Source organism: Gopherus evgoodei, chromosome 15 (genome assembly GCF_007399415.2).
Source record: "Gopherus evgoodei ecotype Sinaloan lineage chromosome 15, rGopEvg1_v1.p, whole genome shotgun sequence".
In the NCBI taxonomy this organism is placed as follows: Eukaryota; Metazoa; Chordata; order Testudines; family Testudinidae; genus Gopherus; species Gopherus evgoodei.
This window is the reverse complement of record NC_044336.1, coordinates 6809405-6833809: the sequence shown is the minus strand read 5'-3', so window position 1 is coordinate 6833809 and position 24405 is coordinate 6809405. Positions and strand designations below refer to the sequence as shown.

The following is a 24405-nucleotide window of genomic DNA, read 5'->3' as shown; positions in this document are numbered from 1 at the left end:
AAAGTGGCTCTTCTCATCCGAAAGTTCTGCAGCCACTGCTCGTCATCCCAGGCTTGCAGGATGATGTGATCCCACCACTGAGTGCTGGTTTCCCAAGCCCAAAGGTGCCATTCCACGGTGCTGAGCACGTCTGTTACTGCCACAAGCAATTGAGTGTCTTCACCATCAGGTGTTTCAATATCATCGTCTGACTCCTCACCGTCACTTTGCAGCTGAAGGAATAGCCCCACTGCCATGCGTGATGTGCTGGCAACATTCATCAGCAAGGTCCTCGGCAGCTCGGGCTCCATTTTTAACAGAAATCTCAGAAATCGCGCTGCAGACTCACAATGCCGCCAAACTGCTCGGAATGTGCAGCAAAGCACCACGGGGCGTTGGAACAGGAAAGACCCGCACACTTCCTTCCCCTTCCCACAAGCCACAGCGCCAAAATGGGACGAGGTGCTCTGTGGGATAGCTGCCCACAATGCACCACTCCCAACCGCGCTGCAAGTGCTGCAAATGTGGCCACACTGCAGCGCTGGTAGCTGTCAGTGTGGCCACACTGCAGCGCTGGCCCTACACAGCTGTACGAACACAGCTGTAACTACCTGCGCTGCAAAACTGTAAGTGTAGCCATACCCCAAGTCTCTCTCTGGGCGAGCTGGAAATCTCATGGGGGCAAGGAGTGACCAGGTGTGAGCCCACCCTTCAATCCATCCAGCAGAGCTCACCTGGTGCAGGGTAGGATGCGTACTGCATCCTATAAAATGGAGCAGTAGTGGCAGTGTTTCACCCTGCACTTTCATGTCACCATGCAGGATTCAGGCCACTGCTCCTGAGAGTATGTTTACACTGCAGGTGCTGGTGTAATTTCCAACTCAGGTGGATGGACACATACCAGCTTGGTTGAACTAGCATGCTAAAAATAGCAATGTAACTGCAGCGACCCAGTCAAAACACCCAAGTACAACTCCTCCAGAGAGCCTAGGTACATACTCAAGTGGCTAGCCAGTGCACTAGCTCTATCAAAGCTAATGTATGTTTATCTACCTGAGCTGCAGCTGCAGTGTAGACATACTCTCAGGAGCCATGCCTCTTGGAGCTCGTACTGCAGAGGTAAGCCTGAGAGCTGGTCAACACACTGAGTTGCACTGGTTTAACTAAGTTGTGATTTTCAACGATTTAGCTAAACCACTAGACAAGGCTGAGGGGCAACGCTTATTTTACTTTAATCCAGGTTTATTCTGATTTCTTTTAAAGAACAGGTTTACATTAAACCAAAATAAGCCGCTGTTTAACCAAAAAAGTATCCAACCAAGGGTTTGCACCAGTTTAAGTAAACTGGTTTAACAAAACCAGTTTAACTGAACCGATGCAATTTTGTATGTAGACAAGGCCTCATATGCACACACATATGCATGCATGCACAAATGCATTTACACAAAGAGACACACACACACGAGCACACACACACATATACACTCACAAAACACATGCACATGCACAGATATGTACACGTGAACACACATGCACACAGACGTGTGCAGACACACACACAAAAATACAGAGATATGCATCTGCACACACACACAGACATGCATCCACACACCCACATATGCATGTGCACACACATACACACACAGAGTGAGGCTTCACGCCATGGTTTAATCCTACAAAATTTACAAAACACTTCACTCCAGCCCAAACCGCATTTTGTCACCAAGGTGACACAGCCAGGAGCAGGGCTGATGAGGGGGGGTGGAAGCTAGTACAAATTACCGGAGCCCAGCAGTCTGGAAGAGGGCCTGCGGCCCGGTTTCCCCAGCTTCATCAGCCCTGTTTAACCCGTCTGCCCTTGCTGGGGTGCCCCAAAATTTTTTTCACCAGGGCCCGAACCCTCTCTCAGCAGCCCTGGCTGGGAGCTTTTCCTCTGGAGAGCCATCCACAAGCCAAAAGCCTTTATTCCTATTCCCAGCTTGAAGAGCAATAGCCCCCGAGTTTGTGCCCCAACTGCTGACATACTTCAGAATTCCCTATTACAGCTGCCCTCCAGGATACCAACTCACAGAAAGCTCTAGTCTGTGTGATTAAATACATTAATAGGAAACCATCTGTCCTCAGTAGCATTGACCACTCTATAAATTACCAGCCAGCCAGCAGCTCTCTGTCAGAATGGCCCATGCACTGTACCCGTGCTGTGAGGCACGGAGCATGTACAGATGGAAAGGCTGTAACCCAGAGGTGGAGTCTGTTGCTCATTGGAATACAGTGAAAGTTTCTCTTTAGAGGTGAGCTGAACATTTTAATCCATCAGTTGATGTACTTACAATCCGGGATCATTAGCAGCATACACACACTGGGCAGAATTAGTTACGCAGAGACACCAGCGTAAATCCAGAGCCATTCTGCTGACATCAACAGAGTGACTCAGATTTATATCAGAGAATCTTAAAGTAGAATTTAGTCATAGCTTTTAACATAAATTGTTTTAAAACATTTATACTCAGTCCCCTTTCATTCCCCCAAACCGAGACCTTGTCTGTGCATGGAAATTGCACTGGTTTATTGGTTTAAAAAACAGTTTATCTAACCCCATTTAGCAAATCCTAGTGTGGACACATATATGATGGTTTAAAACTAGTTATTGTGGAATGGTTATAGAATTCCTTGTCCTCCACAATTATCAGAGAGGACCAGCATGTTTTGCAGCAGGGAGCCTAAACATGTCAGAACTTCCTGGTTTGGGAGGTCTCCAGTTGCTGTTTAAAACATGGCTCTTGATATGTGTGTCTACATTGTGTCAGGAGTGAATCCCTCTCTCCAAAGAAGGAGTTGTGATGCTGGCAGGCCAGGTGCCAGCTTGTGCCAAGGTCCCCATGTCTCAGCTGGACACTAACAGATACACAGCTGGAATCTGTCTGGCTCACTTGGGGGTTAATATTGATAAAATAGGTATTAGAATTATAAGCAAATGTGTAATGTCTGGACTCCTATTGAATGCCTTTGAGTTGCTGCCTGTATTAATCTTACTTGTAATATCTCTGAGCTAAGAGGTGAAAACATTATCTAAACGTTGTATCTGTGCTCCATATTGTAATGTAACATTTGAGCAGTTGTCTTGTGAGCCTCGTGACTGTGTGAATCGCCATACAGGGGAGGGACATTAATTAGTGTGAAAAATTGCTCTTCTACAGACAATACCAGACAGTCTATGGGTGGATCTTACAACTGGAAATGCCCTACATCTGGATTGAGGAATCGTCAACAAAAGGACTAACAAATCCTATTGTTGTATAGCTCTTCTCCCTGAGAAGATGAGTCATGCAAGTGGACTCCTTCCATCAGCAGATTTCGCAGGTCAAAGTACATAGCAGGACAAGGGAAAAAAAACCCTAAATCAAAGGAACTCAGGATATCTATGCTGCTTTGACTCTAGGGGTCAAAATGTTTCTAAGCTTAAGCAAGAGATCCCCAGTTTTTTAGCCTGAGTTAGCCCTAAAGATCAAATAGAGCTTCCTGATGATAGAAGTCTATATTATCTTTTCAAACCTAAGGCAGTAACTAATTTGTGTGTCTATGTTTGCTTGTTTTAAACTTTAAATAACTCTTTAATTTCCTTTTCCTATTTAATACATCTTTATATAGTTTATTATAGGGCTGGCTATAAGCCAATATACATCTGGGATTAACTGAAGTTGTGCAGATAAACTGGTGTTTCTTACACCGACAACTATCAGTTAGACCCAGATCTCACACTAGCAAAAGTTACAGCAAAAGTCAGAATGCAAGAAACTGTAAAGAACAGCAATGTGACTTACATGTTAGCAGCAGAGGGGACAATACTGATACAGTAAAGAAAAAAGACAAATGTGAAAGGAGCAATCAGACCAAATGTATAACATACGTAAAGTGCAGATCTAGAGCATCTGAGACTAAAGAGCCTTAACAGGAGGAAAGCTTGGGAAAGCTCTGGAAGTTGTGGCAAGACACCAAGCCACAGATGGCAAAAATATCCAGCAAAAGAGACAGAATGTGGTAGATGTTATAAAATGGGACATTTTGCAATAGCATGCACGTCACCAAGAGTAGTGGAAACAATCCCAGAGGGAGTGTTATCATCAGATGGCAATGAGTCCATACTTCTCAATAGAACAGACAACACCTTGGTACACAGCCATTAATCTAAACAGCGAAAACCTTAAATTTAAAATTGATACTGGGGCAGCCATCACTGCAATTCTAAAAAAGAAGATTATAACTGATGCCAGGATGGATATCTGCAAAAACCAAATAAAATGTTATGTGGGACTAGTAACAATACATTGGATGTTTGTGGCCAGTTACTTGGGAAACTAGAGAAATGATGGAAAATTCTTCATCAGATAATAAATGTAATACAAGAACTGACAACTCCCCTACTAGAGTTGCCAGCAATACAAAACTACATCTCGTAGAGAAACTGCAGTGCACTAATGGCAAAAAGCAAACTAAACAGGAGATGTAACCACACGTCTTCACAGGGCTAGGAAAGCTGTCAGGGTAGTACAAAATACATTTGGTCCACAGTCCAACCCTGCATTCCTATACTCTTGCTAGAGAAAGTCAAAGGAGAGTGAAAGCGAATGGAAGATATGGGAGTTATTTCCCTGATAGAAGAACTCACTCACTGGTGTGTGGGGACTGTAGTAGTACCAAAGCTCGATGGCAAAATCTGAATTTGTCTCAACCTGACACAACTTAATGTAAGTGTGTGCAGAGAAAGACGTGTATATTTTGTTCTGCCCTGATAGCTTCCCTAGCCCAGTGGACCAGATGATAGGTGTTACCAGAAGCCAAAGTCTTCTCAAAGTTAGCTGCTACAGCAGACTTCTGGCAAATTCCACTTGCTAAAGAATCTATACCATTAACTACATTCATCACCCTGTTTGGAAGGTACTGTTTCACTTGTCTTCCATTTGGCATATCTTCAGCACTAGAACATTTCCAAAAGAGAATCTCTTAGATTGTGTCAGGTTTGCCTGGCATCCTTTGCTAGGCAGATGATGTGTTAGTATTGGTATATCATAGCTATCACAGTCAGCTTCCTCCGGGCCCAGGGGGTGCTCAACCCCACAACTCCACTCCAAGCCCCATCCCTCCAACGCCTTCTTCCAAGTCCCCACCTCCACCCCACTTCTTCTCATCCCTGCCCCACCTCTTCCCACCAAGTTCACCCCTTCTCCAGAGCATGCCTCCTCCATACTCCTCCCCCTTCCCCCAGCACCTCCTGCATGCCGCGAAACAGCTGACTGCAGCAGTTGGGAGGTGCTGGGCAGGAGGGGGATAAGTTGATTGGCAAGGCCACCAACAGGTGGGAGATGCTGGAGGGAGGGGGAAAGGGACCTGGCTTCCATGTATTAATTTTTTCCATGGGTGCTTCAGCACCTATCTGGTATATGACAGAGAGAAAAATGAACATGATCAACTACCACATGCAGTTTTGAGATGCTTCCAACAAGCTGGCCTCATTCTGAATGAGAAATGTGAATTTGGAAAGGAGCAGATAAAATTTGTATGTCATATAATTAGCAAACTAGAATTCAGACAAACTGAAGGCATTACTCACCTCATCCAAACCCAAAGATATTTCTGCTGTAAGAAGACTCTTGGGCATGCCAATTCATTTTGGGAAAACCTTACCAAGTGTAGCTCATCTAACAAAACCCATAATCGATGTCCTTAATGGTCATGTAAAAGCAGCAAAGAATCCTGTGGCACCTTATAGACTAACAGACGTTTTGGAGCATGAGCTTTCGTGGGTGAATACCCACTTCCTCAGATGCATGTCCTCAGATGCATGTCCAGATGCATGCATCTGAGGAAGTGGGTATTCACCCACGAAAGCTCATGCTCCAAAATGTCTGTTAGTCTATAAGGTGCCACAGGATTCTTTGCTGCTTTTACAGATCCAGACTAACACGGCTACCCTCTGATACTTAATGGTCATGATATGTCTATGTAGGGTAACCAACACCTAAACTCATTTAATAAAATAAAAGGACTATTGACATCTCCACCTGTTTTGGCACAATATTCGGTAAATTATCCAGCAATGGTAGCAGTGGACACATCTTCATATGATTTGAGAGCTCACACGGAAGCAGCCAGAAGGAGACCAGAGACCTGTTTCATTCACAATAAGAAGCCTCACAGAAACTGAGCAGTGGTTTGCTCAACTGGACAAGGAAGCTCTAGCAGTCACTTGGACCTGTGAACGGCTCAATGAATAGCTGTTTGGCTTGAATTTTAACATAGAAACAGACCACAGGCCCTTAGTAGCATTATTGGGTTAAAAACGACTGGCTGACCTTTCCCCGAGGATTCAAAGATTTTGACTATGGCTGATGATGTGACTTTCTTTCAACACCGAGCACATACCAGGGAAAGCACTCACAGAAGCAAACACTCTATCTAGAGCCCCAATTGAGCATCCATTGATGGGAGGAGGAAAAGCTTAGAGAAAGATGTCAAAATCTACACTGACCTTGTTCTGCCAGAAATTCCAGCATCTGCCAGCTGACTTCAGCAAATTAGAGATGAACAAGGATGAGACTTGCCAGAAACAGACTCAACTCTGCCAAAGAATTCGGCTGGGAGTCAACTTCCAACAGAACTACTATCATAATGTCAGGACCAAAATGACCTTCACATGGCCAATGGCTTACTTCTGAAAGGATGGCACATTCTTATCCCTGCGGTAGTTCGGAAAGTGATGCTCTCCGAAATCCATGAGGGAAACCAAGGTATGAACAAGTGCAGTTCACACGCACAAAAATCCATATGGTGGCCCTGTCTGAGTAGGCAAATTCAGATGTTAGCAGAGGGCTGCAAGTTATGTAACAAGGGGGAAAAAATTAATCACCAGAACCATTACTTTCTACAGAGCTACCTGGCAGACCTTGGCAGAGGGTAGTCACAGATTTGTTTTTCTGGAAAAGACACACATGCATTTCTGTAGTCGATTACTTCTCCAGATACACTGACTTGGCTATACGCAGACATCATCGGCACAGGTCATCCAGAAACAAAAGTCAATCTTTGCAAGACCTAGAGTCCTGAAATCCTAATAGCAGATAATGAGACTCAATTTACTGCTGAAATATTCCTAGCATTTGCTCAGGGCTTTGATTGTGAACATTGTACTCATAGTCCACATTTCCCCCCCAAGCAACAGGGAGGTGGAGAGAGCAGTACAGACTTTAGAAAGACTTCTAACAAAATCAGTGGACCCACTCCTGGCATATCAGTCAACACTGTTTGAGTCTGGACTATCGCCAGCAGACTAAGGATACCTTTACCTGTGGCACCAATACAGCTTAAACTGGAGTGGCCTGACCTGTAGGAATTTTGAAAATAGGATGCTGAAATAAAAATTTGGCAGCAACAAAACTTCAATGTTTGGCCCAGAACAAAAGCACTATGTGAAATGAGACCATGGAACAAAGTTTGGCTCTAAAGCTCCCAGACATTTGGAGCTGTTCAGAACCAGGCAGAAACTCCCAGGTCCTACCCAGTGGAGACTCCAAAAGGACTTCTTCAGGAGAATCAGGTTCATCTTCAATATTTCCCAACACAATGAAGAGCTGATCTGGGACCTGCAGGTCCTCTGTCAGGAAGTTCCACAGGGAACTTCACGTGCAAACTTAACAGAAGCGAGAACATGCTCCAGAGAACTGCTCAGACCCCCTTCCCTCCATTCCAAAGACTCGATCTTTAGAACACTGCTCAGGACTATTTAAATGCAACTGATAAGGGAACCGAGTAGTGTAAATAGTTTTAAGGAATCTGGAGTTTATTTTGAATCGTTTGTATATATATATTGGTTTATATTTTAAGTTTTAATCTTTTATTATAAAGAAAAGTAGATGTGGAATGGCTATTGAGTTTCTGCTCCTCCATAGGTACCAGAGAGCACAGGCTGTGTTGTAGAGGGGAGCTTAATAAATGAAGGAACTTTCTGGTTAAGGAGTTCTCTAGTTGCTGTTTAAAGCATGGTTCTTTGTTTTTATGTCTTCACACTACACTTATAGAGGTTTAGTAGCCTCTTAAAGTTTGCCACACAAGCTAAACTGATATATGCCGGGGTTAAATCAGTATAAAACTGAGGCTTCACTGCCCCAAAAGGTGGCTCTTTAAAGCAATATAACTAATGTGCATTAGCAATCCCACTGTATGGTCCTAGTGGAGACAAGACTCAGACAGAATTTGCCGTGATGTAGGTAGGGAACCTCAACACTATGTTTCACCCCCGGGGGGTTGACCTTGCTGAGCTACAGTGCCTTGTTTCCACAGTGGGAGAGGTAACACACCTGAGCTCTCTTGCTGTAAGAGCACACCTTTTTCAGCAGTGATGACATAACCTAAGAGTGCCAACTCAGAGTTGTACACTGATTTAACTAAACTGATTAAAAAATGAACTTGAGTTAACCTGGTATGACTTTGTGTGTAGACCAGACCGGTAAAGGGCAAGCACCTTTCTGTGCATGTCATTTTTAATACTCCATTGTGACAATACTACTTACCCATTTGGTAATACCAAATGGAAATAGCACCACTCACCCACTGGCTTCTTACCTACCTTTGTAAAGCTCTTTGAGTTCTTTGGATGAAAAAGCACAGTGTCATCATTAGAAGCTCATCCTCAGTAGAACAAGAAACAGTGATGCATTAGGCGTGTGGGCTCCCTAATTCATTTGCATTCAAGTCGGTTGTGAGAATATGCCCAGTCTGCTGAGATGGGGCAGGACTGTGCTCAATAAAAGAAACTGCTGCTCAGAAACTAGCCACCACAGAAATCCCTGTCCATTCATTTTCTATGATCAGAGAGCCTTTACCTAAAGAGGAATATTTCATAACCCTGCACATGTGGAAAGTGGCTGCATTTGCACCCATTGCTCTGTTTTAACTAATCTGTGTGTGTGTGCACACCTTTTCACCTAATATAATACCCAGCAAACTTCCAAGACGTTACATGTTAGACCTTAATAAACTAAGGCTAATCAGTTAGTTTCTCACTATTTTATGAAGGTTGATTGTGTGCACAGTGGAAGGGGAATTCTGTGATTTCACCAGATCTGTGGACAATTCCAGTTTGAAATCAGATACCCCCATAAGCCTTTCCTTACCTGACATATTGTCCAGGAAGAACAAAATAAAGCTGTATATGAGATATTTTGCTTGTCCTTTTAATTCTGAATTTGCAAGCAGAAAAATATAGAATATGATGGGAAGCTGACCTGTTAAAACAATCCACTTCCCATGCACAGATACAAGCACACAGCAGAAATATTTCAGACCTGCTAAAGAAACAACATGAATGCCTGGCACTGCTGAGCACTGTTCCCCACTCATTCACTTCCTGCACATCTGGGCTCCTGTTTGGTCCTGTTCCACTGAGAGGGCTGTGCAAGCACAGGCCTCTCCTGTATAACTTGCACCAAGCCAATCCTTTGCCACCAGAAAACCCCACAGCATCTCAGGGCAAGTTCAAGATCCACAGGACGTGACTGTTGCTGCAGCTGTGCATGCTGAAGACGGTTAAGGCAATATCCTTGGAACACAAGGCAAAAAGCCAGCCTCTGAGTTTGGGATCATGAAGCAGTGAGCCCCAAGGACCTGCCTCTGTAGTGAGGGAGCTGCAAACTCATCCCATAGGCCTGCTGAGCCAGCTGCTTGGCCCCAGCCTAAGAGCGTGGAAAGGACCACTCAGAGAGGTTAGCACAAAGACCTGGTGGCATCCTGGAACTGATATGCCTTCTGCTGCTTACCAAATCCATCCCTTTGCTGGTGTAGCTCCTGCAGGCTGCCCTGAGATGTGCCACTGCCCAGTGCAGAATCACTGGTGTGTAAGAACTCCCTGCCCACTCCCAGTCTGTCTGAAAGAATCCCCTTCCCCTGGGGAATTCAACAGGCAGCCTGGCGGGGCACTCTGGGTGAATGTAACATGGGGTTCAAACGGCAGATTTGACAGTTCTGAAATCCTGGCTGAAATGCCGTAAGCTGAAGCCAGCAAATTGCTCATGTCTAGTCTTAGATCAGACCTGGAGCTACAACCACAGAGAAAAGTCTGGATCTGGAGGTTCTGATTTTAACTTAACCAAAGTTCAAAAGGCTTCAGGTTCAAGGGTCTGGTTTTGGGCCAACTCTGAGAAAAATACCTTGGCTGTTTTTTGACTCTGAGCCCTGCATCACTTTCACACTGCCTTGCTCTTGGTGCTGGAAATCCAAGAGCCCCATGAACTGGTAGCACAGTCTGTAAGTGAAGGAAACATCCACGGTTGCTTTCATTCCACTTAAAAATACGAAGCAAAAAGCAAACCTAGCTGAGGACATCTTCAGTGCACACCCAGAGAAGAAACCTCCTCCTGCCTCCAGCATTTTCCTTCAAGATGCTTCAATATCTCCATGGGAATGCTATCAGAAATAATAAATTCCTCCCCGGCAACAGAAAAGCTGATCTTGGCTGCCCCGCATTCTGAGGAGACCGACACAAAGACTCCAGCAAGACTCAACTCCCAAGACAAAATAAAAGCCTCCATAGAAGGACTTTTGCTTTGCAAAGGATAAGGGTGGGTGTGGGGAAGGGGAGTGAGGTGCACTTATAAAGGCCATCCACGCTCACTCCCCCTGCCCTCCAACTCCTACCAAGATGCCCCATTGTTGCAAAGTAGCAGCATCCACCTGCAAAACCAAAGCAGAGTGAAAATAGTAAGAACTGGAGGGGGAAAGGCAGACAGCTTTCCTTTGTGTTGGTTGGGGAGTCCCCAGTGACTCCTCACAGCCTTCTAACCTTTGGCACAACCTTTGGCTTCCTCCATTGTAAAGGGATTTCCATTGTGAGGTGTTATTCTTTAGAGCAGGAGTCGGGTGTTAAACATGATGAACACAGCAAAGGAGCCTGGAGTTAAGAATGGTTTCAGAGCAGTAACCGTGTTGGTCTGTATCAGCAAAAACAACAAGGAGTCCTTGTGGTACCTTAGAGACTAACAAATTTATTTGAGCATAAGCTTTTGTGGGCTACAACCCACTTCATCAGATGCATGGAGTGGAAAATACAGTAGTAGGTATAAGTACACAGCACGTGAAAAGATGGGAGTTGCCATACCAAGTGGGACGTCAGTCTAACAAGACAATTCAATTAACAGTAGGATACCAAGGTAGGAAAAATCACTTTCATAGTGGTAATGAGAGTGGCCCATTTCAAACAGTTGACAAGAAGGTGTGAGTAACAGTAGGGGGAAATTAGTATGGGGGAAATTAGGTTTTGTAATGACCCATCCAGTCCCTGTCTTTATTCAGGCCTAATTTGATGGTGTCCAGTTTGCAAATTAATTCCAGTTCTGCAGTTTCATGTTGGAGTCTGCTTTTGAAGTTTTTTTTTGGTTGAAGAATTGCCACTTTTAGGTCTGTAATTGAGTGACCAGGGAGATTGAAGTGTTCTCCTACTGGTTTTTGAATGTTATAATTCCTGATGTCAGATTTATGTACATTTATTCTTTTGCGTAGAGACTGTCTGGTTTGGCCAATGTATATGGCAGAGGGGCATTGCTAGCACATGATGGAATGGATCATTACAAAACCTAATTTCCCTTAGTTATTTCCCTTAGTTTATTATTTCTAGGCACTAAGGCACCTAGTGATGGAGTGACACTTCCCTCGTATAATTATGGTTTTTATTCAGATTATGATAGTACCTCCAATGTGATGCTAGTGCTTTTTAAACAAGGAATTTACAGTCTATGAAAGCACTGTTGGCTCTTGGGAAGTATCCACTGGGAAATGGGAAATAGCCACTGGGAATTGCTTGGCATGGGCATTGACAAGAGCTTAGAATCATAGAATATTAGGGTTGGAAGAGACCTCAGGAGGTCATCTAGTCCAATCCCCTGCTCAAAGCAGGACCAACACCAACTAAATCATCCCAGCCAGGGCTTTGTCAAGCCGGGCCTTAAAAACCTCTAAGGATGGAGATTCCACCACCTCCCTAGATAACCCATTCCAGTGCTTCACCACTTAGTATGAGATTAAGTGTGACCAGTAGAACTCGCCACGCACTCTGCACACAAACAGACACACTATGTGCCTGTTCCATTCACAAGCAAGAGCAATTTTGGGATGAAGAGCTGATATTTAATCATGGTAAAACCAGTCATGTTACTGGGAGGGGAGACCATGGGTCTAGTAGGACTGGGACATTTGGTTTACGTTCACGTTTGATTTAAGACATTATCAACCCCTGGAACCTTTTAATAAACCCTTCCTCAAAATCCCCCCCCAAGGGCATGTCACCATAAGAACCTGGATGTAGCCAGTAATCCCACTCCTGTCTACACACAAAACCCTCTCACCCATGGTTCATGGTGCTTTCAACCCAGGCTAGTTGGTTTGGCTGGGGATGTGGGATAGAGCCTGGGTTCTGCTTTCACTTGAGCTGGGAACCCATCCACTTTGCAGTGAAAATGCAGTTTAAATCCATTGAGTGTTGATAGTTCTCCACTGTCTTCCGAAAATTCACCCCGTGTGCCCAGAAGGGCAGACAAGATTACCCACAATTCATGAAGAAAGACGCATACAGAGGCTGTGCTTACTGCAGCACAGAGAATCATGGGATATGGTCCCAGAAAACTGGGTGACACACATGAGAGAGTGCAGCACCAGTGAGGACATGGTAGGGCTTTGCCATACGGCTGCTCACACCCAGGCTAGGCTAGCGGAGGGGCTCAAACCCAGGTGCCGATCACCCTGGCTAACTCTGAAGTGAAGACATACCTTGTGATTCACAGTGACCAGCCCCCCAAAATATCTGAGCCATACGATGTTTCCTGTGGATACAATTGTGTGTTATTTGTAAGGATTTGGGCATTTTAAATGGTGACATTTCCATACAAATAGGTGGACAGTTGACATGTTTTGAAAAGAATGACAATGCTGTTCTCTACATTAACACAAAGATGGGCTCACAGGGGTTGATTTCAATTTCTATGAGCCCAAGATAATAACCAACATTCTCTTGTGTCTCTGCTCCTTCTCCTTCCCCTCCACTCCCCCTCCATGAGATCACATTTGCATTGACTCACAGAAATGGAATTGACTTTTTAGGTCAAGCATAGTCCATCCTCCAGCCAGTGCAGGAATGTTCCCTACTGTATGTTCTCCAGGGTTTTTCGTATCCAGTTTTCAATGATGCTGATACTTGCATAATCATGTTTCACAACAGCTCTTGCAAATTAAATGTCACAGTTTTACACAACAAAGGGGAAGAGTAAGATCATTAGAAACCTCCAGGAACTGTTGCTCCATTTTGCACCCAAGTCCTGTGGTAAACCTTGGAAACATGCCAAGTCTGCCCACCCTGCACTGTGGAATTTCTCTGGTGTGTTTTTCCAGTTCCCTGAGGGTGACTTAGCAGTGCATCATTGGCCTGGGATTGCATCTTGCACAGAGGATCTCAGTCCAGGAAGGAACTTGGGATCAGAAGGAGGGGATGTGAGTGTGGCTGTCTGGAGACACAGCAAGAAAGCAGAATTACAGTACACCAGCCAAAAGACAGTCCTGTAGGGACAAGAAACTGATTTGTGAAACGCCTCACATTGTTATTAGAGAGAAGCCTCGATCAGAACCCCAGACATTAGTTCTCTCAAACTTGGGGAAGGACTAAATGTAGTCTAAATATAGTGCCCATATTTAAAAAAGAGAACAAAAAGAACCTGGGGAACTACAGACTAGTCAGCCTCACTTCAGTCCCCGGCAAAATCATGGAGCAGGTCCTCAAGGAATCCATTTAGAAGCACTTGGCGGAGAAGAAGGTGATCAAGAACAGTCAGCATGGATTCACCAAGGGCAAGTCATGCCTGACCAACCTGATTGCCTTCTATGATGAGATAACTGGCTCTGTGGATATGGGGAAAGCAGTGGATGTGATATATCTTGACTTTAGCAAAGGTTTTGATCCACTATTCTTGCCAGCAAGTTAAAGAAGTACAGATTGGATGACTGGACTACAAGGTGAATAGAAAGATGGCTAGATTGTCAGGCTCAATGGGTACTGATCAACAGCTTGATGTCTAGTTGGCAGCTGGTATCAAGCGGAGTGCCCCAGGGTTGGTTCTGGGACCAGTTTTGTTCAAGATCTTTATTAATGATCTGGATGATGGGATGGATTGCACCCTCAGCAAATTCACAGATGACACTAAGCTGGGGGGAGAGATATATAAGCTGGAGGGTAGGGAGAGGGTCTAGAGTGACCTAGACAAATTGGAGGTTTGGGTCAAAAGAAATCTGATGAGGTTCAACAAGGACAAGTGCAGAGTCCTGCACTTAGGATGGAAGAATCCCATGTACCTCTACAGGATGGGAAATGACTGGCTAAGCATCAGTTTTGGAGAAAAGGACCTGGGGATTACAGTGGACGAGAAGCTGGATATGAGTCAGCAGTGTGCTCTTGTAGCCAAGAAGGCCAACGGCATATTGGGCTGTATTAGTAGGAGCATTGCCAGCAGATAGAGGGAAATGATTATTCCCCTCTATTCGGCACTGGTGATGCCACACGTGGAGTATTGTGTCCAATTTTGGTCCTTCCACTGCTGAAGGGATGTGGACAAATTGGAGCATCTCCAGCGGAGGGCAACGAAAATGATTAGGGGGCTGGGGCACATGATTTATGAGGAGAGGCTGAGGGAACTGGGCTTATTTAGTCTGCAGAAGAGAAGAGTGAGGGGGAATTTGATAGAAGCCTTCAACTACCTGAAGGGGGGTTCCAAAGAGGATGGAGCTAGACTGTTCTCAGTGGTGGAAGATGATAGAATAAGAAGCAATGGTCTTAAGTTCCAATTGGAGAGGTCTAGGTTGGATATTAGGAAAAACTATGTCACTCGGAGGGCGGTGAAGCACTGGAATGGGTTACCTAGGGAGTTGGTGAAATCTTTATCCTTAGAGGTTTGTAAGGCCCGGCTTGACAAAGCCTTGGCTGGGATGATTTAGTTGGTGTTGGTCCTGCTTTGAGCAGGGGATTGGACTAGATGACCTCCTGAGGTCTCTTCCAATCCTAATATTTTGTGATTCTAAGGTTCGGATATGGCTCCAGACTTTGCAGCTCTGGCCCATCTCTAGTTGTTATTGAGGTGTTGGCCCACTGAGGAGGAACAAGGTGCTGTAAACATATCTATTCACACAACATACCAGCCAGTCCAGGTTGCTCACATGGCTTGGGCTCTCCCAGGGGTAAATCACCTGCTCCTTTACCTAGAAATAATTGTTGGTGAGAGGAGCTAAAAGGAGCTAAATCCAGTCTTTCCTCAGCCCAAACCCCCATTGACTTCAATGGGAGAGTTTGATCCAAGGTGATAGAAGGCAGGGGCTGGCAGGTGCTGACTGTAGCTAATGCAAACACAGGGAGACAGGGCCCAATTCCCAGCCCATGGATAATGTGTAATGCTCTGCCCATGCTCTGACTTTCAGCCAGAGCTGTGTAACCAGTTAGAGGTAACTTTAACCAGTTACAGGTCACCTGGCTCAGTGTGTGTCCAATCAGCAGTGTTAATGCCATCGTAGCTGTGTTTGTCACATTGACTCATCGAGGTTGGTATCAGTTCAAGTCCCACTAGACATTCTCCTAAAAAAAATAGGGAAATGTGGTCTAGATGAAATTACTATAAGGTGGGTGCACAACTGGTTGAAAGACCAGACTCAAAGAATAGTTCTCAATAGTTTGCTGTCAAACTGTGAGGATGTATCTAGTGGGGTCCTGCAGGGGTCAGTTCTGGATCTGCTACTATTCACTATTTTCATTAATAACTTGGATATTGGAGTGGAGAATATGCTTCTAAAATTTGCAGATGACAACGAGCTGTGTGGGATTGCAAGCACTTTGGAAGACAAGATCAGAATTCAAAACAACCTTGACAAATTAGAGAATTGGTCTGAAATCAATAGGATGAAATTCAATAGATAAGTGCAAAGTACTTCACTTAGGAAGGAAAAATCAAATGTACAACTACAAAATGAGAAAAGAGCTGGCAAGTTGACAGTACTGCTAAAAAGGATTGGTGGGTTATAATGGATCACATTTATTATTAGTGTAGAATGTGATGCAGTTGTGAAAAAGGCTAACATAATTCTGGGGTGTATCAACAGGAGTGTTGTATGTAAGATATGGCAGGTAACTGTCCCACTCTACTTGGCAGTGGTGAGGCCTCAACTGGAGTAGTGTGTCCACTTCCAGGTGCCACACTTTAGGAGAGATGTGGACAAATAATAATATAATATATGGAGATATACCTACCTGACAGAGCTGGAAGGGACCCTGAAAGGTCAGGGAGTCCAGCCCCCTGCCTTCACTAGCAGGACCAAATACTGATTTGTGCCCCAGATGGCCCCCTTAAGGATTGAACTCACAATTCTGGGTTTAGCAGGCTAATACTCAAACCACTGAGCTATCCCTTCCCCCAAATTTGAGAGGGTCCAGAGGAGAACAACCGAAGGGATAAAGAGTATAGCAAACAACCTGTGAGAAAAGTTAAAACAACTGGGCATGTTTACTCTTGAGAAAAGAAGACCGAGGGGGGACCCACAGTCTTCAAATATGTGAAGAACTGTTCTAAAGAAAATGGGGATCAGCTATTCTCCGTGTCCACTGAAGATTGTACAATGTTGGGCAACTGGGATGAGGACAGTCTAGCCTAGTGGTCAGAGCAGGCATTGGGAACCAAGCTTTGGAACCAGAGATTAAGCTTGAGTCAGTAGTCATTAGCCAGAGCCATGGGGCAAGCTGGAGAGCAGGAACTGGCTATCAGAGCTCAGGGTCAAGCTGGAGTTGATAGTCAGAAGCTGGAGCCAAGGGTCAAGCCAGAGGTCAGGAACTGAGGAAGCAGGGGAGCAGGCAGGGATGGGTGTAAGGCAGGAGTGGCAGAAACAAGGTAAGATGGGAGCAAGGGCAGTGGTGGGCATGAGCATGGCAAAGCCAGTGAGCTGCTGCTGCTGGCTTAAGAGCCAGCTTGCTGGCCTTCCAGTGGGCCGGCCAATCCGGCTGCCTGCTGCAGGCCAGCTGCACTGATGGGGTTGCCTCAAGACAAGCTCTGATGCAGGCCCTGATTTCTGAAAGACAAGCAGTAATGGGCTTAATCTGCAGCAAGGGAGAATTAGGTTACATATTAGGAAAATCTTTCTAACTCTAAGGGTAGCTAAGCTCTGGAACAGGCTGCCCAGAGAGGCTGTGGAATCCCCATTGGAAGTTTTAAAGAACAGGTTGGACAAACACCTGTCAGGGATGGTCTAGATTTACTTGCTTCTGCCTCAGTGCGGGGGGCTGGACTTAATGACTCCTCAAGGTCCTTTTCCAGCCCTACATTTGGAGCAGAGTACCCAAGGGGCATGCCCAAGAAATGCCAATGCACTCTGTGTGGTGTCCTAGTGCACAAAGAGCAGGGAGGAAGAAAGGCCAGCCAAACCAGTTACACAGAGTTAGTGTTTCCTGTCTGAATTGGAATCTGAATCCTTCCCGCACCATCAGACATTGCTGTCTGGACTGCTAGAAAACAGTGTCTCAAAGCGGTTCCTGGAAGATGAGCATGTGCTTCCTGTCAGGGTGGCATACTGCCACGCTTACTGAGTATTAACCACCCAGCGTGTAGGCACAAACCACGCTCCAAGCCAACACCGTCACCAGTTGGTGACAAAGTCTGATAAATGTTGTACTGTAGAGAGGACTAATATGCTGATGTCCCTGGAGTTACTGCAGATTTACACTAGTGTAAAAGAGAGCAGAATCTGGTCCATGGGTTTCCCCCATTAATATCAAGTAAAGTATCCTGCCATCAGCAGCAGCCAATATGTTATACTTCAGAGAAAGGTGGACCAATCCCATCCTTCCCTTCATGGGCCTGCACCATTGTGTAGGTTGAAGAGGAGAGTGTGGGATTGTCTCCAAACCTCTGCAGTGACCAGCTGATTGCCCCACCCAAACAGTCAGATCTGAGTGCCCTTATCTCAGCACATGACTACAGACATTATTATCAGCCCAACAGAGGCCTGGTCTACACTACGCGTTTAAACCGATTTTAGCAGCGTTAAACCGATTTAACGGCGCACCCGTCCACACTACGAGGCCCTTTATATCGATATAAAGGGCTCTTTAAATCAGTTTCTGTACTCCTCCCCAACGAGAGGAGTAGCGCTAAAATCGGTAGTACCATATCGGATTAGGGTTAGTGTGGCCGCAAATCGACCGTATTGGCCTCCGGGCGGTATCCCACAGTGCACCACTGTGATCGCTCTGGACAGCAATCTGAACTCGGATACAGTGGCCAGGTAAACAGGAAAAGCCTCGCGAACTTTTGAATTACAATTTCCTGTTTGCCCAGCATGGAGCTCTGATCAGCACGGGTGGCGATGCAGTCCCAAATCCAAAAAGAGCTCCAGCATGGACCGTACGGGAGATACTGGATCTGATCGCTGTATGGGGAGACAAATCTGTTCTATCAGAGCTCCGTTACAGAAGACGAAATGCCAACGCATTTGAAAAAAAAGTCTCCAGGCTACACAGTGCTGCGTGACAAGTGTAATGGAAAGCGAAAGAATCAAATGGACGCTCATGGAGGGAGGGAGGGGGTACTGAGGACTCCAGCTATCCCACAGTCCACAGCAGTCTCCGAAAACTATTTGCATTCTTGGCTGAGCTCCCAGTGCCTGTAGGTTCAAACACATTGTCCGGCATGGTTCAGGGTATAGCTTGTCAATTTACTCCCTCCCCCCACCACGTGAAAGAAAAGGGAAAAAAATCGTTTCTTGACTTTTTTATATGTCACCCTATGTCTACTGAATGCTGGCGGTAGACGCGATGCTGCAACAGTGAAGAGCAGTATCTGCTCTTCTCCCCTCCCCGGTGGCAGACGGTACAATATGACTGCTATCCATCGTCACCATCAGCCCGTAAGTGCTCCTGGCTGGCCTCAGGTGAGGCTGGCCGGGGGCGCCTGGGTAAAAATAGGAATGATTCCTGGTCATTCCCAGTAGATGGTACAGAACGGCTGGTAACAGTCCTCATCATAGCAACTGGGGGCTGAGCTCCATCAACCCCCTCCCTTTCATGTGTAAAGAAAAGATTCTGTACTGCCTGGACTGTCATAGCAGCGGGATGCTGGGCTCCTCTCCCCCGCACTGCTTAATGTCCTGCCTGGACTGTCATACCAGCGGGAGGCTGCCTCCCCCTCATTTTATCTCACTAACAAGTCACTGTTTCTTATTCCTGCATTCTTTATTACTTCATCACACAAATGTGGGGGACACTGCCATGGTAGCCCAGGAAGGTTGGGGGAGAAGGGAAGCAACGGGTGGGGTTGTTGCAGGGGCATCCCCCGTGAATGGCATGCAGCTCGTCATTTCTGCGGGATCTGACATGGAGCAGCTGTGCTCTCTGATACACTGGTTCTCTGGTACACTTGCCCCATATTCTAGGCAGGACTGATTTATTTTTAGATACCATAAAGAGGGATTGACTTGGGGAGTCATTCCCATGTTTGCCTTTGCGCCCCCGGCCGACCTCAGCCAGGGGCACCTATGATAGCAGCAGACAGTACAGAACAACAGATAACCGTCATCTTATTGCCAATTTACAATGGCAGTAGATGGTACAGAATGACTGATAACCATCTCTGCTGTCATGCAAAAGCAAACAAATGCTGCTGTGTAGCGCTGGAGTATCGCCTCTGTCAGCGGCATCCAGTACACATACGGTGACAGTAAAAAAAAAGCTGAACGAGTTCCATGGTTGCTGTGCTATGGCGTCTGCCAGGGCAATCCAGGGAAAAAGGGTGCGAAATGATTGTCTGCCGTTCCTTTCCCGGAGGAAGGAATGAGTGATGACATTTACCCAGAACCACCCGCGACAATGATTTTTGCCCCATCAGGCACTGGGATCTCAACCCAGAATTCCAAGGGGCGGGGGAGACTGCGGGAACTATAGGATAGCTACGGAATAGCTACTCACAGTGCAACGCTCCAGAAATCGATGCTAGCCTCGGACCATGGAGGCACACCGCCGAATTAATGTGCTTAGTGTGGCCACGTGCACTCGACTTTATACAATCTGTTTTACAAAGCCGGTTTATGTAAAATCAGACTAATCCTGTAGTGTAGCCACCATATTGGCTCGGGGGCTGAACTCCACTGAAGTTAATGGGAGGTTGCCACTGATGTCTCCAGGAGTAAGAGTGGGCCCAATGATTTAGGTAATCAATCAAGAATGGACCCATGTTTCAAAGTTTAGATCCAGCCCCTGACTATCCCCAAGTCCGGTGTGCTTGGATATCTGTGTTTTGGTTTGGGCCCTAAGTCCTGGAGAGGCTCAGTGGAATTCCATAGCCCATCAGCTGCCAAACTGTACTCTGTGTTCCTTGCACTCCTTGCTGATGTTACTTCAGATCAGAAAGGTCCCACAGTGCTGGCCACATGTTTCCAGATGCTAAACCATACTAGAAGACACTAGCAAGACATTAAATCCTTTCCTAATGGCACTTTGCCATGCAGGCAATTGCTGCAGTTACTGCCAGGGGAGTTATGTGACCATGAATGGGAGGTTCATGTGTCCATGAATGCACATGAAAGCGAGTGGAGGTTGCTGTAAGATACGCTCCCCATTAAGCTGTGCTCAACAGTATGGAAACCTCTATTTAACTTTCTGCCACAGAGCCTTCCTGGCCACAGGGCATGTACATCTGCGCAGGTGGAGAAGACTGTTGACTTCCTGTGGAAGTCTCCTCATGTCTCTTACCATTCTGGATTGTTTGGAAGCAATGGTGGCTGATATGTCTCTGCAATGCTGATCTGCAATGGAGAATGGGCAAATGAAATTAACCTTCTCTGACCCTTCACCCAGCCTGGAACCTGGCATGTTAGTTATTTGTTGATTTATTTAGTTTAGGTTTGGTCACTTGATGTTGCTGATGTCTTCCTTTTGCACAGTATTTCTTTCAGGCTTCCTGGTCCTGGCCAGACCCAGAGGCTGGGATGCCAGAACACCATGACAAAGGCTGTTTCTCTTCTTTTCCTGGTCCCAGTGCAGGCAGGAAGTACCAGCAAAGTCAGCTCCAACTGAAACTTACAGACGTGAGAGGTTCGGAGAAGCAGTGAACGTTTTGCAGGCAGAGACTGAAACGGCAGTGTAAAGTGGGTTTCTGCTTGGCTAGGGGAATGCTGCCTATGCTTTCCCAAGTACGTTAGAAAGTGATCTGAGCCCCTGGATTAATATGAGGGGCCCAATACTGTGGTGTTCAGAGCCCCTCTAGAGAAGTGCTAACCCCCCACAGCTGTCACAGAAGTCAGTGGGAGTTGGTGCTCAGCACCATGCAGTATTGAGCCTGTGGCTCCCATACTCTGCCCGTCCTTGCCAACTGGCAACTCCTGTATCAGAGTCCTGCACTAATCTTTATTTTGGAGTCACTTTAAGGACAAATATAAATCCAGCGATAAGGCTGCTGGGCGGATCAGCTCAGCACATGAGCTGGAAAGAGAGTTTTCCCTCCTGGAGAAATGATGTTTTTACATGAATGTTTTCTAATATTTCTTATAAAGTTTCTGTTGCCCAGACTGGAGCCATAGCCTGTTTTTGTGTTTTTTTTCCAACTGAGGCTTAGCAATAGCAACAGTCTCGAAAGGCTCTCACAGCTTGCAGGGGTTGATTTTTTTTCCTCCCCTCAAATCTATTTCAAATTGTTCCAACACAGAGAGCAGCTGCCTGCCTCACATCTCAGGAGCTGATTCCGGAAGATATCAATTCTGCCTGCACACTACAGGAACTCCAGCTGGGCCTGATTCAATCTCCATATTGGATCCCCCCCAAACAGAGGGAACGTTTGGATCTGGAGCCTAACTTTGTAGCTGGCTTCTATTTCTCTAACAGCTGCATAGAGCTTTCCATGGCTGATGAGTCTAGGCCAGGATTTAGGAAGACCCTATGGAGGCAGCGTGTGTGGGTCAGCTTGCAAGACAGTCAGAGATCCACAGGATCTGTCTGTGTTCAGCCGCCTCAGTAAAGAGTGTCTTTTGTATTCACAGCTATAAATCCCACCTCTTCCTTACCGGTAGGAAATCAGAGGGCCAAACCAAATCCCTGGATCTAATCACCTTTTGGGCAAGTTCAGATCTAGACGTGGAATTTGCTAGATCTATTTCCAGTGGGAAGTCATTCAACGTTGCATATGACCCCAAATCACCTGTATTTATTTCTTTAGGCAAACTTACTAAGATAATTGTTTCCAAGCCAATCTGGGCCAGATTCAGATAACAGAAGAACTGACTGGCAGCTTCGCTCCAGGTTTGTAAAACTTTCCCCACCCCCCATTGTTTTTCTCCTTTACTGTGCCTCTGTCTGGACCTTCCATGTTGCAGATAGGACGGGATGCCAGCAAAGGCTGTGCTCATTTCTGTCCTGGCTAGCAGCAGGCAGCCACCAAAATTTCCAGCTATCCTGGCCTGTGCAGCAGACCCTAGAGGGTGTCAGAGTGTGGACACGGTTCATACAAGCAGTGGAATTTGAGCTGCTTTACCAAACTAATCCAGAACTGTTGGGGTTGCAGAATGTTCTGGTTGTCCCTCCTGAAGTCAATCTTGTTTTGCCAACTTACACCAGAGCTGAATTTGACTCTTTGGAGACTAGCCCAACTCAGAGCCTTTAAGGCCAGAAGGGACCATTGTGATCCTCTAGTCTGACCTCTAGCATATTGCAGGCCACACAACCTCACCCATCCACTCCTGTAACAGACCCCTAACCTCTGGCTGGGTTACTGAAGTCCTCGAATCTTGATTTAAAGGCTTCAAAGCACAGCAAATCCACTATTTGCTCTAGTTCAAACCAGTAAGTGACCCATGCTGCAGAGGAAGATGCAAACCCCCAATGCCTCTCTGCCAATCGACCAGGGGGGAAATTCCTTCGTGATCTCAAATATGGTGTGTGGGGAAGCCCACCCAGGAAGACACTTGGGAAAGAATACACTGTAGTAACTCAGAGCCGTCACCCCCAGCGTCCCATCGCTGACTGTTGAGATATTTGCAAAAAGCAGTCAGGGATGCACTGCATGCCACTGTCGGCAACCTCGTCAGACCAGCCCCTCCATAAACTTATCAAGCTCAGTCCTGAAGCCAGTTAGGTTTTTTGCCCCCATTGCTTCCCTTGAGAGGCTGTTCCAGGACTTCACTCCTCTGATGGTTAGAAACATTTGTCTAATTTCAAGCCTATACTTGAAGACTCGATGGCCAGTTTAAATCCATTTGTTCTTGTGCCAACACTGGCTGTTAACTTTAATAACTTCTCCCACTCCCTGGTATTTATCCCTCTGATGTATTTATAGAGAGCAATCCTATCTCCCCTCAGCCTTTGGTTATTAGGCTAAACAAGCCAAGCTCCTTAAGTCTTCTCTCCTTGGAGACACTAATTCAGTTGTTGGCTAGGAAGCCACTTTCTGCCAGTCTTAGCTACAAACCAAGTTAAAGGAAGCATCTTTCCAGGAGCTGGTTTCACAAAACCTCCCCCTAGATTTCTCTCTGGATTTCAAGCTGCATGGCCCTTTGTGGCCGTACCACAGGAACCCTGGCTACTTCTCCTGGAGCAGCAGCCTGCAGAGACGCTGACTTACAGATTGTCTAGGAAATGCTGCGGATTTCGGCAGGCTGCCTCGGAGGATGTATGCAGCGGTGGAATCTAAACGGCGCCGAGATCCAGAGCCGTCTGACATGTTGGCCAGATAATGAAACGGAAGGAACAAAAATATGGGAGGTTCAAGCTCCCCAGCTGAAGTGGTGCTTAAAAAGTCCAATAAAAATTGTTATAAAAAGAATTATTATCAGGCGCTCTGGCATCTCGGCCAATCAGATTGCTCAATTTGGCTGAACCTTCCTTGTGCTTTTAAAGAGAGGGCGCCTTGTGCTATGATCGGTTTCTGAAAAGATGGATTGTTCCATTGTAACTGATCCAGGCAGGGGAACGAGGAAATCCTAATTTTAAACAATACAGGAATCCAAATGACACTGCTGAGTCATTTTTCATAGTTCCCAGATTGTTGGAATTCTTGGTTTGCTCTTCAGTCTGTTTGTTACTCTCTTCTAGCAGTCTGAAAACAAGAATTTCCTTTCCCCTTTAGCCCGCAATCAAAGTACCTAAGCAGGTGCTTAACTTTAAGTGTTTTGCCCAAATCTAGATTAAAAAAAATGTTTTAAAGCTCAGATAAGTAACAATTATCCATCTACAAGCAGATCACAAAATAAACTGTAGTTAGATCCATCTCTCTGTGCAAGAGGCACATGGCTACAGGCACTGGATAATGACACTGTGGACACTAGTGAAACAATGAGTAATAACAAATGCTCTGCTATATTACCATGGGACCTTTCATTTCA

The 24405-nt window shown here is 45.8% G+C and overlaps 1 protein-coding gene across 1 annotated transcript in view; it reads right to left on the bottom strand.

Annotated features, from left to right (window-relative positions):
• The window catches only part of NTN1 (netrin 1), a 220033-nt gene that overhangs the window by 52446 nt on the left and 143182 nt on the right, over positions 1 to 24405 (bottom strand). The window lies entirely within an intron of this gene.